The sequence below is a fragment of the Hippopotamus amphibius genome, chromosome 17 (genome assembly GCF_030028045.1).
Source record: "Hippopotamus amphibius kiboko isolate mHipAmp2 chromosome 17, mHipAmp2.hap2, whole genome shotgun sequence".
Classification (NCBI taxonomy): domain Eukaryota; kingdom Metazoa; phylum Chordata; class Mammalia; order Artiodactyla; family Hippopotamidae; genus Hippopotamus; species Hippopotamus amphibius.
The window spans coordinates 43,562,552-43,578,416 of record NC_080202.1 but is presented as its reverse complement, the minus strand read 5'-3'; the positions used below and the strand labels follow the sequence as shown (position 1 = coordinate 43,578,416).

Below are 15,865 nucleotides of genomic sequence, written 5' to 3'. Positions count from 1 at the left end.
GTATTAAAAATACAGAAATTCCCCACTAATCACATTTATCCTGTCTTCATCAGACTCTCCTCCAAAACACAACAGGCACAAACGAACAAGTGTAAGAAAACAGCCTCTCCACCAACCTCTTAGACTGAGAGAAAAAGGAAAACACACATGCACCTAGAAGGGAAGAATAGTGAATATTGTTTCCTGCCACACACTGAGTAGTGGCAAGGTTCTTCAGAGCTCTGGAAACTTCAGAAACTCCTTTGGCAAACCATTCTAAGTTAAACAGACAACAGAAATACTGTAGTAGCCATGATAAAAGAAATCCTAAAACTGGCAAATGCCTTGAATTTTAAACAAAGTAAAGTAACATGGCATGTAACATCATAACTAAATGTGAAACCTGTAACAACAACAAAAACAAAAACCCAAGCTCAAAACTCATTCTTTTATAATACAATGTTAATTCATATTATGAAGTCCTTTTGTTAGTCTTGAAACTAAAAATCATTTTATTTAGACTATATACTGGAAGAAGGAAAGAGCTGAGTGAGGGCAGCTCTTACCTTTCTATTCTGTATAAAATGGCACTTGAATAATACTGGTATTTCCCAAATTATCAGTTTTTTAATTTTAGTACCCAAAACTCAACTCCTAACCAAATGTTCCCTGTTTTGCAAACTACCGGAATACAAAGCATTTAATAATTCAAACTTTAGTCATCTATTGTGTGTAAATCAATTTTTAAAAACCCTAATCATATTTAAAATGCACTAAAGAAAATTGCTTTTCCCTTTTCTTTTTAGTGCATGTTCCAAAAGTGGTGTAAATTCAGTCTCCTCACTGTGCTTTCTTTTCTTTTTTTTCTTTTTATGGTCACTTTGATAACCACTGGAGTCACTGCCTTGGAAAACAGGGTCCTGGTCCTAATCTTCCTGGTGCTTTTTCTTCTTCTTCTTCTTCTTCTGCTCTTCCTCCCAGAGGCCATTCACACTGTTATTAATCTGCAGGTCTGTCTCTTCCTTCACGGTAACATCTGTGAGCTCTGTGGTACCACCTTCCACTTCCAATGGCTCTGGGTCTCTCTTCTTTTTCTTCTTCTTTGGAGGTTTTTTGACAGCTTCTTCCAATGCCAGTTTCTGTTACTTCTTCAGAAACTGTGGAGCACTTGGTTTGTAAACTAGTGCTATTTAGTTTTCCCCGAATGCAGAATACTCCAGCAGCATCTGAGTCTAAACGAAATACTTCAAATTCTAGTTCATCACCCACATTTATCTCCAGAGTCTGCCACTACTCGGCTGGCATCTGCTCAGATTTAGGGATGGAGGCATTGAAGCACCCATGTACTAAACAGCCAATGTGGCTGGAAGACACTTTATTAATTGTACCCACAAGTTTTTGTTCTGGTTCAGGGCAGAAAATAACAAAATCTGCTTCGATGTTAAGATGAATGTGTCCTTGATCATCATAAATATCTCCTAATTCACCCACTACTTTGATGTTATCATAAGCAATGGGTACACCTAAAAGGCTCTCGGAATAGTGCAGGAGCTCCGCATCAAGCTATTCTCGAATACCGGTGCCTTTCCTGTTGAGGCAGCGCGGCGACAGTGCGATATGTCTTCGGTGCGGCCCCACCACCAGGCAGGAGTAGTGGCTATTCACGAGCACACAAGCGGCCCCATAGGCAGGGAATTCAAGGCAAGGCAAGGCGCCAGCGGGTCCCACCACCGGCCCTTCTGAGGCCGCCTTCTGCTGGGGAGCTGCTGAGCAGCCCGCAGCCATGCGGCTTGTTAGGTTTCCCAGAATTTCAGATTCTTTCGGCTTTTCCTCCTGAGAAAGGGTTTACATGATGCAGTTGGACATCCTGTATTGCAGAGCCTCTCATGGGGAGCCGTGTTCTCATGGCTCATGGACCTATGTAGATGAATAACGGAAGAGCGTTACTCCATCCCAAAATACTTCACACATGTTGGAACAGGGTCTAGGTCACTCTGCTTATTTCTTTGACTGCCTGCCCCCTGCCTTGGGATTCTAGCATAGATATTTTGGAGTTGTCTTATTTTAAATTTATTTTCACTGCCTGCTTTGGACATTTTTTCAATTAAAGCTCTTAGGATTTCTGTACGTTCAGGACAGTGATGACATGCTTCAGTCCTCAGTTCTTCTGTGTCTCCTCAGTTAATAGAAAGGAAATGTAGTCCATCTGTCTGGACCTGTATAGAAGAATGTGGAGAAAAAAAATAGCAGGGAAGAAGTGTTCCCTTATTTTGTGAGCTTCCTTTAATCTGTCCCATTGTTCTACAGCAAAAGGCTCATGCAGAAACATCTGAATTTTCTTCTTCAAATAAGATATATTTTTAAGAACCATTGAGAAGAACATTTTTTAAACTTTGACTCTGAGATGGTCTTTTGAGGCTGATAAACACTGTTGCCACGTTTTACTTCTGTAAAGATAAGCTCATAAATATCAAAAAGGCAATGGACTAGGAGTCAGCATACCTTTTATCTGTAAAATGAGGAAATTGAAGCAAAATGGAAATAAGCTCTAGTGCAGTGTCCACTGTGAATCTAAAACCATCTGTGCTGTGGTTTGTGGGAAATCAGTTGCTGTAGGGTCCCCAAATTGAGCTGTTGACTCCGTTCTCACTCATTCTCCCCGTTGCCCAGGCACAAACTTAGTGAATAAAAGATGGCACTAAAGACAGGAGGAAATAGGATAATTTGGCCCCATAGTTTGATTTCATTAGGGATAAACACAAGGATATTACTCTGTTAGAGAAGGGCTGCTTGGTTGAGAAGAAACACTGAGCTTATGGGACCAAGGCCATGGACCTCTAAAGAAAAGTGAAGGGTTAGAGGACTGCGATAATTTTGGAGGAAGGAGAACACACTGCTAAATTGTTTTGACTCATATTGCTTTATAGTCATTCTTGATGACTGGGGAAAAGTGGGCAAAGGAAGATGCAGAGGTGAAGGTATTTACTTGCACAGGAGCGCGCCAGTAATCTGGCAGGATTTAATGCCAATTTTTTTCTCAAAGCCTCAAAGTTTGAGGAACTGTGCTTAACCAGACATGTGACACTCCCATTCTTTCTAACATTATCATACTGGCTATTAACTGAGTGTTACAAATCAAACAAGTTTAATTGTACTAAGAAAATCTAGAAGAATGGGCTACAGTAGGAAGCATAGGGGACTTCCCAAGGCAAGAACAAGCTGCATGGCTCCCAGCCTCACCACTGACCGCCTCTGACCTTGGTCACGGAGCAGTCTGAGCCTTCACTCCTGCTTTCTCCATCTGCCAACATGTTTGGTCTGCAGCCAACTGGTGTTCTGTATTTCACAAGATACTTTTTTTTTTCTTGAGATATAATCCACGTAACGTGAAATGGGACATTTTAAAGTAAATGATTCAATAGACAGACAGTTTCATCAGTTCCACAAAGAGATACTACACCCATGAGCTATCACTCTCCATTTCTTCCTCCTCCCAGGCCCTGGCAACTACGAATTTGCTTTCTGTTTCTACAGATTTGCCAATCCTGCACACTTCATACAAACAAAATATGCAATATGTGGCTTTTTTGTGTATCTGGCTTCTTTGACGTAGCGTTATTTCCAAGGTTCATCCATGTTGTAGCATATAGCAGTACTTCACTCCTTTTTAAGGCTGAATAATATTCCATTGTGTAGATATGCCACGGTTATTCTTCCATCCATCAGTTAATAGACATTTGTGTTGTTTCCACTTTTTGGCTGTTATGAACGATGCTGCTTTGAACATTCACAAGTTTTTGTTTGGACATAGTTTTTAAAATCTTTCTTGGGTGTATAGCTAGGAGTGGAATTACTGGGTCACAGGATAAGTGTAAGTTGAACTTTCTAAAGGACCTGCCAGACTGTTTCTTGCAGTGGCCGCACTATTCCCACCAGCAATGTATGAGGTTTCCAGTTTCTCCATATACTCGCCAGCATTTGTTATTGTCTGTTTGATTATAGCCATGTTAGTATTAAGTATCAATAGTATCTCATTGTGGCTTTGATTTGTACTTCCGTAATGATTTAAGACATTGAGCATCTTTTCATATGCTTATTGGCCATTTGTATATCTTCTTTGGAGCAATTTTAAAATTACTTATCTTTTTATTGAGTTGTAAGTGTTCTTTATATTTTCTGGATGTTCTGAATACTAGACCTTTATCAGATATATGAGTGGCAAATATTTTCTCCCATTCTATGTGTTTTTTCACTTTCTCGATAGTGTCCTTTGAAGCAGGAGCATTTTTAATTTTTATAAAGTCCATTTCATCTATGTTTCCTTTGGTTGTTTGTGCTTTGGTATCATATCTAAGAAACTGCTGCCTAATGCAAGGTCATAAAGATTTATTCTTGTGTTTTCTTCTAAGAGTTTTACAGCTTTAGCTCTTACATTTGGATATTTGATCCATTTGGAGTTAATTTTCACATATGGTGGGACGTGTAGGAGTCCAGCTTGCTTATTTTGTGTGTGGATGTACACTTGTCCCAGCATCATTTGAAAAGACTGTTGTTTCCACATTGAGTTGTTTTGGCCCCCTTGTTGAAAATCAATAGACTATAAATGTGAGGGTTGACTTCTGTACCGTCAATTCTGTTCCATCGATTTACATGTCTATTCTTATGCCAGTACCACACTCTGACTGCAGTAGCTTTGAACTGAGTTTTGAAAGCAGGATGTGTGAGTCCTCCCACTTTGTTCTTTACCAACATTGTTTGGGTTATGCGGTTTCCTTGAACGGCCATATGAATTTTAGAATTCGCTTCGCAATTTCTGGAAAGAAGTCAGCTGGGATTTTGATAGGAATTGCACTGAAATCATACGCCAATGGGAAGTAGTGAAATTTTAATAATATTCTCTTCCGATCTGTGAACACAGCGTGTCTTTACATTGATTTAGATCTTCTTCAATTCTTTCAACAGCTTTGTACTTTTCAGTGTGACTCTTGCACTTATTTGGTTAAATGTTTTCCTGAGTACTTTATTTTTTTGATGCTGTTACACATGGAATTGTTTTCTTAATTTCATTTTTGGATTCCTCATTGCTGGTGTATAAAAATACAGCTCGTTTTTGCATATTGATCTTCTATCCTGCAACCTTGCTGAACTCCTTTATTAATGCTAGCAGTTATTTCCGTAGATTCCCAGGAATCTGTCTTGTGGTCGTCCAGCTTCCCAGCAATATGTGGGGACATTTCAAAGTCTCTGTGGACATCTCATTCCTCAGCTCTTCTTTTTAAGCATTTTGGTTAGGCTGTTTTTTGCCCCAAAGTGTCATCCATTGCCTCATGCAACTGCCATGTTAAAGTATTTACTTGAAAATGTGTTCCAAAACTGCCACCTGAGGAGAGGCTTTTCGTTCTAGGCAGCTCTCAGTCAGGTCAAAGGCAAGGCTTTCAAGTGAGGTCTTCCAGGGAACCACCAGACATGTAAAACAATGGCAGTTCGTTGGGAATGAGGCTTTGAAGGACCTCCCAGTCCATTCTGCCCCCTCTGGTACCAGGGATGTGGGCTATTTTTCAAGGCTACCACTGGCATGGAGAGCAAAGGTCAAGGACAAATTAAAGCAACACAGATCTCATTGTTCTTATAGAAATTCATTCATTTTCTTTGATAAGTTGTTCCCTTTGCTGTTTGCTGCAAGCCCATTGGTTAAATTGCCCGAGTTCAGAAAAAGTTGACTCTGACCCATTTTTGCCAGTTTTGTTGTTGTTGTTGCTTTTAGGGAGGGACGAATTTTCAGATGTCCTTACTCCATCATTTTTACTGATTTGCCTGCAACATTTTAAAAAATCTCTAAAGTCTCAGTGAGCATAGGCTAATTAAATATTTATCATGGGAGATGATTCAGGAAAAGAAATAAAAAGAGAAAATAGAATTCTCATAGATGCTCTCCCACATGGGCAGATGAAGTTTGAAAATGTATTTCTGTATTTATTGCTCTCAAAATTAAGGTTAAAATAACAGTTATTTTAACCCCCCTGCTCTTTTTTTTAATACAGGTTAAACACAGGCTTTAGAATCAGAACTGAGTTCAAATTCCAGCTCTGCTTCTTAGCTTGATGACTTAGGACAAGTTATATAATTTCTCAGTCCCTCAGTTTCCTTAATTGTTAAATGGGGTAATATATCTATCACATAAGGTTACTGTGAAGATTAAATGTGAAATACTGATCACAGATGCCTGGCAACCCAAAAGATATTAGTTGTGATAATTATCTTTATAATATTCTACCAAAATGTGCTAATATTTCTTGAGTAGAATTAACCTAAAGGCAGATTTTGTTTTCTTTCTTCCTGATTCTTTTGGTTCTTCCCCCCCCCCCCCCCCCGCCCCCCCATTTGCTTTAGAAAATCTATTGCAGCATTTTGGAATAAAAACTTGTTCCCAAAAATGAATTTGTTCACTTATTGATGTATAAACAAAATGTTATTTATTTATTCAACAACCATTTATTAAATACCTAGTAAAGAATAGGCACTATGTCAGGCACAGGGATAACAATGAAAATGAAGTGTGGTTCCTGCTCTCAAGATGCTGATAATCTAGGAGACTGACAAGTAAGCAGGTGATTACATACACAGGAACAAAGGCTCTGATACAAGGATACACATGGGACTCCATGATGGCAGTATGGCTTTCACCAGTTCCTCTTGGATTTATGTCTTCTTCTTTGGCTCCAGAATGAAGGAATTGGTCCTCTTTTTGTCTTTAACTGGGTAGTTTAAACCATGAAATTTAAAAAAATTTCTAGATATGAAAGAAAAACACCTGGAATTACAGAAGACACTAGAAATAGTATTTCTTACAGAGCAAGGGCTTCCTAGCAGCATAGTCACTTCTAGGATTTTTGACCTGAAAAGTTCCTTGGCATATTTGTTCTTTGTTATCCACTTTTTTCCTGTTGTTTTTTTCTGTTTCTCTTCTCCACTTTATCATCTAGAGACCTGGGTAGTTCCCAAAGCAAGAATGCTTTATGGATTCTAAGGGTGATTCATAGGTAAAGACAGAAAATGATTTTGTTTTTACCTTCAAGTTCCATACCAAAAAAAAAAAATGAATGTAAGCTTTCATGGAAGTAATTGAAAATGCCAATAATTTTAATTCCATCCCATTTTCCAGAATTCTGAATCGTAATCCTTTGACAACAGTTGAAGATTCTTACCTTTTTAAATTGCCAGCACTAAAATATTTGTAAGTATTGCAGTTTCATGGCTCATGAGATAATTTCTGTTCTTTTCTACTTTCGTCATAGATTGAGTATTTTGGCTAAAAAGCCATAATTTAAATTTTAACTGGGTTATTGAAAGAAGAGTTATTGGCAAAGAAAAAGATTAAGAAAGAATGTATATGCGTAAGACAGCCAGCAGAGGAAGCGAACAGTGTTGAAGAGCACATATAGATATGGAACATGTAGATGCATGCAGGACTATTGTTTATCCCAGAAAGCAAAAAAAAAGAGTGATCAAAAGAGGTAGATGCAATTGAAAACAAAAAATTAGGATAATAAAACAAAATTGTACTATTCAGCAGCAAGGTCATTAATATGATGATGCAAATTTAAATTTCTTCCCTAAGAGCTGTTTGGAATTACCAGCTATGGCAAATAAGAAGCCAGAATTGAAGGAATCACATGTTAAGTATCTTTTTGAGTTTAGAATTTTTGTCTTTGGATTTATGTCATTGCATGTTTGGGCTTCTCCTTCAGAGACATGGGAAGAACACAAGTGTCACAACAGTTGAAAGCATCCTGATGATGACCCTTGAATTGGAGAAAGTGTAAGTTGATTTTCTTACATTTATTTTCACTCAATTGTTTTTATAGGCTTTTTTTCATTATTTTCTTAAGTCAGATTTCTTTACGTACGAGGGTGAGTCAAAAATTCTCTGTACTCTGGCTGTAGAATTTATGGAAGTTATAACACAACCGGAGGAGTGTGGATAAATTTTGAATGAATTTTCATTGAATGAAATTCACTGTTTCTAAATATACAGTTTGATGTGTTTTGACAAACGTATAGTTCTGTAGCCACCACCAGATGTGAGATATAGAAAACTTGTGCACTCCCAAAGACGCCTCATGTCCCTTTGCAGTCAATCCAACCTCCTCCCACTACCAGCCCCTGGCAACCACCCGTCTGATTTCTGTCCATGTAGCTTTGTCTTTTCCAGAATATCTTATTAATGAAATCATGTGGTATGTGGCCTTTTCTTTTTGGCTCCTTTCACGTAGCCAGTCTCTTTGGAGAGTCATCTATGTTGTTGCAGCTATCAGTATTTCATTCCTTTCTACTGCTGAGTAGTAGTCTAGTTGTGTGGATATACAGGTTGTTTACACATTCATCATTTCATGAACATTTGAGTTTTTCTCGTTTTTTTGACTGTTATGAACAAAGCCTCTAAAAACACTCACGTGTGTGTGAACATGTTTTCATTTCTTTGGTGTAAAATCCCTAAGGGTGGGTTGCTTCATCATATGCTAAGTGCATATTTAACTTCTTTAAAAACTGCTACAGTGTTTGCTAAAGTGGCTGTGCCATTTTGCTTTCCCACCAGCCCTCTGTGAGAGTTGCAGTTGCTCCACATCTTCATCTGATCCTTGTATTTGTTTTTTAACAAAGTTTAGCCTTTCTAGGAGGTGTGTAGTTGCATCTCATTGTGGTTTTCACTTGCTTTTCTCTAATAGCTGATGATGTTGAATGTCTATTCATGTGCAAATATCTTTTTAAGTGAAGTGTCTATTCAACTCCATTTTTAATTGGCTATTTATATTGTTTTAAGTGTGCTTTATATATAAAGCAATGGAAAAAGTCCTTTAAGATACATGTTTAATAAATTTCTTCTCCCAGATTGTAACTTACCTTCATTGTATTAATGTGTCTCAGAAGACCAGAAGTTTTAAAATTTTGATGAATTCTAAGTTAGCATTTTTTCTTTTTTTTAATATTTATTTATTTATTTGGTTTTACTGGGTCTTAGTGGTGGCAGGTGGGCTCCTTAGTCGCAGCTCAGGGGATCCTAGTTATGGGTCACGGGCTTCTTAGCTGGGGCCTGTGAATTCTTAGTAGTCGCATGTATGTGGGATCTAGTTCCATGATCAGGGATCAAATCCGGGCCCCCTGCATTGGGAGGTTAGAGTCTTAACCACTGCACCACCAGGGAAGTCCCTTAGCAATTTTTCTTATATGGTTTGTGCTTTTTTGTGTCTTATCTAAGAAACCTTGTCTGAGACCCATTGTCTAATCCAGAATCACAAAGATTTTCTCCTGTTTTCTTCCAGAAGTTGTATAGTTACATTTAGGCCTATGATTCATTTGGAGTTAATTTTCATATATGGTGTGTGGGAAGGTTCAAATTTCATTTTTTTTACATTTTAAAAAACTATGTTTGTAGGGCCCTATTGTGACAATTTATTACTCAGCTGACAGCACCTTAAATTGTGCCACCCGCCCTGCAATATGGCAAGCTAATAGAAACTTCCTGTTATGGCAAGACTAGTTGAGGGGATTGCATGAGATTAGTATGGGGAAAGGGCCCTGCATTTAGCAGTCTGTTCCAATCATCTTTGTCAGGTCAGCTGACAAGTGACTGTCTTCACCACACTGTCAAATCTGTTGGTCACTGCTCTAGCTTCATCTTCCTCAGCCTCCCACAGCACCTGCCACAATCTCGATCCCTCTCTTATCAGCTCGATGCCTTCCTCTCTGGGTATTCAAAATTATTTCCCTATATAGCTACACTACTGTTAATACACAGTAGTGAAGAAATTAAATTCCTACACAATAATATTACCTCATAAAGAGTTGCTATGCAGATTTCCCCAATTGTCTCTATTATATAATATTTATTTTAACAGCTCTTTGAGGTGTAATTGACATACAATAATCTGTGTTCACACACACACACATACATATACACCATGAAGGCATCACCAAAGTCAAAATGTTCATCATCTCAAAAAATTATAATATCTCTTTGGAATTCTTCTTTCCCATCATTCCTTGCCCTTCCCAACCCCCATGCAACCATTGATCTGCTTTCTGTTTGCATTTTCTAGAATTCTATATAAATGGAATCATACAGTGTATACTCTTTCTAACTGGCTTCTGACTCAGCATGATTATTTTAAGGTTCATCCCTATTGTTGTATATGTCAATATTCATTTCTTTTTCTTGCTGAATAGTATTCCATTATACAGATATACCACAGTTTATCTATTCACCATGAATGGACATTTGAGTTGTTTCAGTTTTTGTCTGTTACAGATAAAGTTGCTATGAATGTTTGTGTACAAGTCTTTGTATGGATGTATACTTCCATTTCTCTTGGGTAAATACCTGCCAGTAGAATGGCTGGATCATTAGTAGGAGTATGCTTAAGTTATTTTGTTTGTTTGTTTTCTGTTTTTAATTTATGTTTTGTTTATTTTTTTGGCTGTGTTGGGTCTTTGTTCCTATGCATGGGCTTTCCCTAGTTGCGGTGAGTGGGAGTTACTCTTCTTTGCAGTGCGAGGACTTCTCAGTGCAGTGGCTTCTCTTGTTGTGCAGTCCATGCTGTAGGTGCATGGGTTTCAGTAGTTGTGGCATGCAGGCTCAATAGTTGTGGTGCATGGGCTTAGTTGCTCTGCAGCATGTGAGATCTTCCTGGCCCAGGGATGTATCCTGTGTGCTCTGCATTGGCAGGTGGATTCTTAAGGACTATGCCACCAGGGAAATCCCAATTCCAGTGCTCATATTCTTTTGTGTAGATCCATATTTCAATGTTATTATTTTTCCTTCTGCTTAAAAATACTTCTTTGAGCATTTCTTATAGTGGAAGTCTACTAGTGATTACATCTTTCAGCTTTTGTATGTCTGAGATAGTCTTTTTTTTTTTTTTAATTTATTTTATTGGCTGTGTTGGGTCTTTCTTGCTGTGCACGGGCTTTCTTTAGTTGCCATGAGTGGGGGCTAACTCTTCATTGTGGTATGCGGGCTCCTCATTGCTGTGGCTTCTTTTGTTGTAGAGCACAGGCTCTAGGCATGTGGGCTTCAGTAGTTGCATCACATGGGCTCAATAGTTGTGGCTCACGGGCTCTAAATGCAGGCTCAATAGTTGTGGCACATGGGCTTAGTTGCTCCACAGCATGTGGGATCTTCCCGGAGCAGGGATCGAACCCACGTCCCCTGCATTGGCAGGCGGATTCTTAACCACTGCGCCACCTAGGAAGCCCTGAGATAGTCTTTATTTAGCTTTTGTTTTGAAAGATCTGGGTATAGAATTCTAGCTTGATAGAATTCAATTCACTGCTTTAAAGATGTTATTTCACTGAGTTCTCATTTACATTGTTTCCAACAAGAAGTCTGCTGTCATTGTTATCTTTGTTCTTCTGTATGTAGTGTATAGTTTTTTCCTCTGTCTGCTTTTAAATTTGTTTCTTGCTGGTTTTCAGTAATTTGAGTATTATTTGTACCTTGGTGTAGTTTTGTCCACGTTTCTTATGCTTAAAGTCCATTGATCTTCTTGACTTTGTGGGTTTATACTGTTTACCAACATGGAAAATTTTTGCCTATTATTTCTTCAAATTTTTGTATTTCTCCTCTCCTTCATGGACTCTAAGTACACATATATTAGACCACTTGAAATCGTTGCACAACTCACTGATGCTCTATTCATTTTTGTTGTTTTGTTTCATTACTCTCTGTGCGTCATTTTGGATACTTCCTGTTGCTATGCCTTAATGTTCACTGACCCTGTCTTCTGCAGTGTCTAATCTGTCATTAACCTCATGCAGTGTCTTTTGCATTTAGACATTGTTTTCAATCTCTAGAAGCTCAATTTCGGTCTGCTTTACATCTTCCATGTCTCTTTAGTCTGGGTTTTTTAACATATGAAGTACAGTTATAGTAACTGTTTTTCATACATAATAACTTTTAAGTGTTCTTTTCTGTGAAATATACCATCTGTATAGATTATGGGTTAGTTTTGATTGATTGCCTTTTCTCCTCAATGTGGGTCATATTTTCCTGCTTCTTTGCGTGCTTGGTTATTTTTCATATGATCCCAGATACTGTGAATTTTAGTTGATTGTGTGCTATATATTTTTATATTCCTATAAAATGCTTGGGCTTTGTTTTGGGTGAAATTAGGTTATTCAGAACAATTTTATTCTTTTATGTCTAGTTTTTAAGATCCATTGGGCAGGACTCCAAGTAGCCTTCAGTGTAGCACTCATTATTTGCAGCTACTGAGGCAAGACCTTTCTGAGTATCATGAGGTTTTCCAGTCTGACTTGTAGGAACAGGTACTATTCCCAACCTGGTGTGATATCCAGTTATTCTTATTATTAATCCTTTCATGTGGTTCTTCTCCTGGCATCAAGGAATTCCTCACATCAATGCACTGACCAATACTTTGTTGAGTACTCAAGAGATCCCTCTGCATATCTCGAGAGTTCTTTGTCTGTGCACTTCTTTCGTCTCTAGTACTTTGCTTTGTGGACTCTAGTCACCATTGTTTTCCCAGACTCTCAGCTCCATTTCCTCAGTCAGGGAGTCCATGAGTCTTTGCCTGGGTTTCTTTCCCCTCTACCATGACTTGGAAACTCTCCTAAAGAAGGAAGCTAGGCTGGGACGTCCCTGGTGACACAGTGGTTAAGAATCCGCCTGCCAATGCAGGGGACACAGGTTTGAGCCCTGATCAGGGAAGATCCTACTTGCCGCGTAGCAACTGAACCTGTGCTCCACAACTACTGAAGCCCATGCACATAGAACTCATGTTCCACAACAAGAAAGCAACCATAATGAGAAGCCCCGCACTGCAACGAGTAGCCCGTCCTCGCCACAACTAGAGAATAGCCCGCGCAGCGACAAAGACCTAAACGCAGCCCCAAATAAAAAGTAAATAAAAATAAATAAAAGTAAAAGAAGTAAGCCAGGGCAGTCTTAGGGATCTCTTTATTTCCCATCTCTTGGAGATCACGGAACTTTATTGCCTGACGTCCAGGTTCTTGAAAGCTTGTTTCCTATATTTTGTGCCATATTTTCACACTTTCAGGTGGGAGGTTAAACTGGTGCTTGTTACTTCATCTTGGCCAGAAGCCAATAACATTCTTTAAGTCTGGTTTGTTTTGATACAGGGTCCAATCAAAGATTAGGCTTTGCAGGTCATGTCTCTGATTCCATTAATCTAGATATTTCCCTACTATTTCTTCTTTTTGGTCTTTTATGACATTGGCATTTTTGAAGAGTCTAAGCCACTTGTCTTGTAAATTGCCCCACAATCTGGACTTGTGTTTCCTCATTAGATCCAAAGGAAACATTTTGGGAAAGAATACTACATAGGCGATGTGTCCTTCCTACTTCAACACTTTAGGTGGCCCACTGCTAAGTTTGATCACTTGGTTCAGGTGGTATCTTCCATATCTCTCCATTGTAAAGTTATTTTTCCTCTTGGTAACTGATCAATAATATGTGGGGTGATACTTTGGGATCAATGAAGATCCTGCTTTCAAACAACTTCACCTAGCTGAGCATCAGTGGTAATCCTTCTCTGAATTAATTATTACACTGGTAGTTGCAAAATGACACTTTCTTAATTCTGTCATTCCTTCTGCATTTATTAGCTGATGTCATTCTGGAAAGAAGAGCTCCCCTTCTTTTCCTTTTGAGTGTCATTATGGACTCGTGCTCTTCTTTAAATTAATTGCATTATACCTTATTGTAATGATAATGTTATTCTTTAGAATGTTCCAGTTGTCCAGATTTGGCCAGTGTGATCTCTGTTATTGTTTCACCACACAATGATTTTTTGTTCCTAGAATACTTTCTGATATATTTACTACTCACAAATAGGAATTGAGAAAGGGACTCCAGAAGGTGGGGACTCATTCAGACTCTTCTTAGAAGTCTGCCTTCTTCCTGTGTACTCTCAACCCAAAGTGAGGCTTTCAGGATGGAAGGAGATACTTCTGAATTAAACTACGGATCAATGTCACCCAATTCTAATCCCTGTTCCCTTTTTTCTAGGCATACCATACCTACTGCCATCCTAATCCTTCTGTTGGGCACCTCTCTCCTCCTCTATATTTCTTTGCACTAGTCAAGAGCAGCAATTGGACAACCGGTCCCTCTCTAATTCTCCAGTCCATATGCCCCAAGAACTCCTTTTGGCACTGGTCTGTGGTGGCCTTGGCCTGCCTCTCCTACCTACTCAAATAACTGCTTTACCACAAATTTATCTGTGTTTCCATGTATAGGATCTTACCCAGCCGCATGGCCTGCTGCCTCTGCCAATTTAAAAATACAGTTGAAGTTGTCTATAAGACAGTCAAGCTGTGTTGCGATGGTGAATGCCTGACAAATGCCACACCTTGTGGTGAGCCTCAATTGCCTGATAATAAATTTTCTATTTTTAATGTAATTTTTAAAATTTTATTTTTACTAAATGAGGATACATTTTAAAATTAATGATGTAATTACATTATTTTTCTTCAGTAATTCAGAGTTCCAGCTCCCTAAGATTCTAAGAACTACTCACTTGCTAAAAATCGTATTCTTGGTTACATTATTAAGCTAATAATAGCTCAGTTACAGTGTTAGTGTAAGAATGTAAGTGATTTGTGTACATACAGGAACAAGAAAAAGGAATGGAAGGGGGAAGGGAATTAACATTAATGGCCACATATCCTAAACTGTGCTCTCTGCCAATGAGAACTCATTCATATATAGTGCATCACAGTTTGTAAACTGATTTTATATACATTAGGTCTCGGTACGCTTTGTCTTATAAGCCAGGTGTAAATATATTTTTGTTTATTTGGTTTGTTTTTGCAGTTTCATGAAAGAGTATAAGTGATGCTGTTTTATGTCCTATGTGGAGCCTGAGAATTTCTGGTTCCATAAGCAGAAGCAGCTACCTAGCCCTCCTAATGGATGGGAGAGCTGTCCAGCTTTGAATTTATGCTTACACTGTCCAGCTCTCGACTAGCTCTGAATCTCAAGCTTTTCTATCCACAAAACACTCGGGTGCTTTCAGTTATTTTTCTATGTATTAGATTTATTGGCACTAACTTGATGACTTCCAAAATGTGCTTTCATGCCCAGATACCTTGAATACAGCTCTCTTTCAATGATCTAGAGCACATCATAAGTAATAACACTTTGCTACTTATGTAAAGATTATATCGCTGATTTTTCAAGACAGGTGTTTTGGGGTGGCCACACTACACAGCTTGCAGGATGTTAGTTCCCCTACCAGGGATTGAACCTGGGCCACAGCAGTGAAAGTGCCAGGTCCTAACCATTAGACAACCAGGGAAGACGGCTGCTGGGGAGACGGGTGTGGAAAGTGAGGCTGCACACGAGACCGCGACAGTGTGAGCCCCGTCCTGCCTCAGGCCACCTGCACATTTCATTTTCCAGGATTGGCTTCTCAGCATCACTTGTCAAATGCTTCTTTTTCTCATTGTTTTAAAATACATTTATTTATTTATTTATTTATTTATTTATTTATTTATTGGCTGTGTTGGGTCTTCATTGCTGCACAGGGGCTTTCTCTAGTTGTAGTGAGCAGGAGCTACTCTTCATTTCGGTGCACGGGCCTCTCATTGCGGTGACTTCTCTTGTGGAGCATGGGCTCTAGGCACATGGGCTTCAGTAATTGTGGCATGTGGGCTCAGTAGTGGTGGCTCATGGGCTCTAGAGCTCAAGCTCACTAGTTGTGGTGCACGGGCTTAGTTGCTCTGCAGCATGTGGGATCTTCCTGAAGTAGGGAGCTAACCGGTTGGTGTTCCCTGAATTGGCAGGCGGATTCTTAATCATGACGCCGCTAGGGAAGTCCTGACCTAAGCTATTTTGTGATCTACA

At 38.9% G+C, this 15,865-nt stretch overlaps 2 pseudogenes; one reads left to right on the top strand and one right to left on the bottom strand.

Annotated features, from left to right (window-relative positions):
- The window catches only part of LOC130839596 (leucine-rich repeat-containing protein 37B-like), a 35,484-nt pseudogene extending 19,985 nt beyond the window's left edge, over positions 1-15,499 (top strand).
- On the bottom strand, positions 753-1,764 carry LOC130839748 (DNA-directed RNA polymerase I subunit RPA43-like; annotated as a pseudogene).
- Positions 15,500-15,865: the final 366 nt, after the last annotated feature.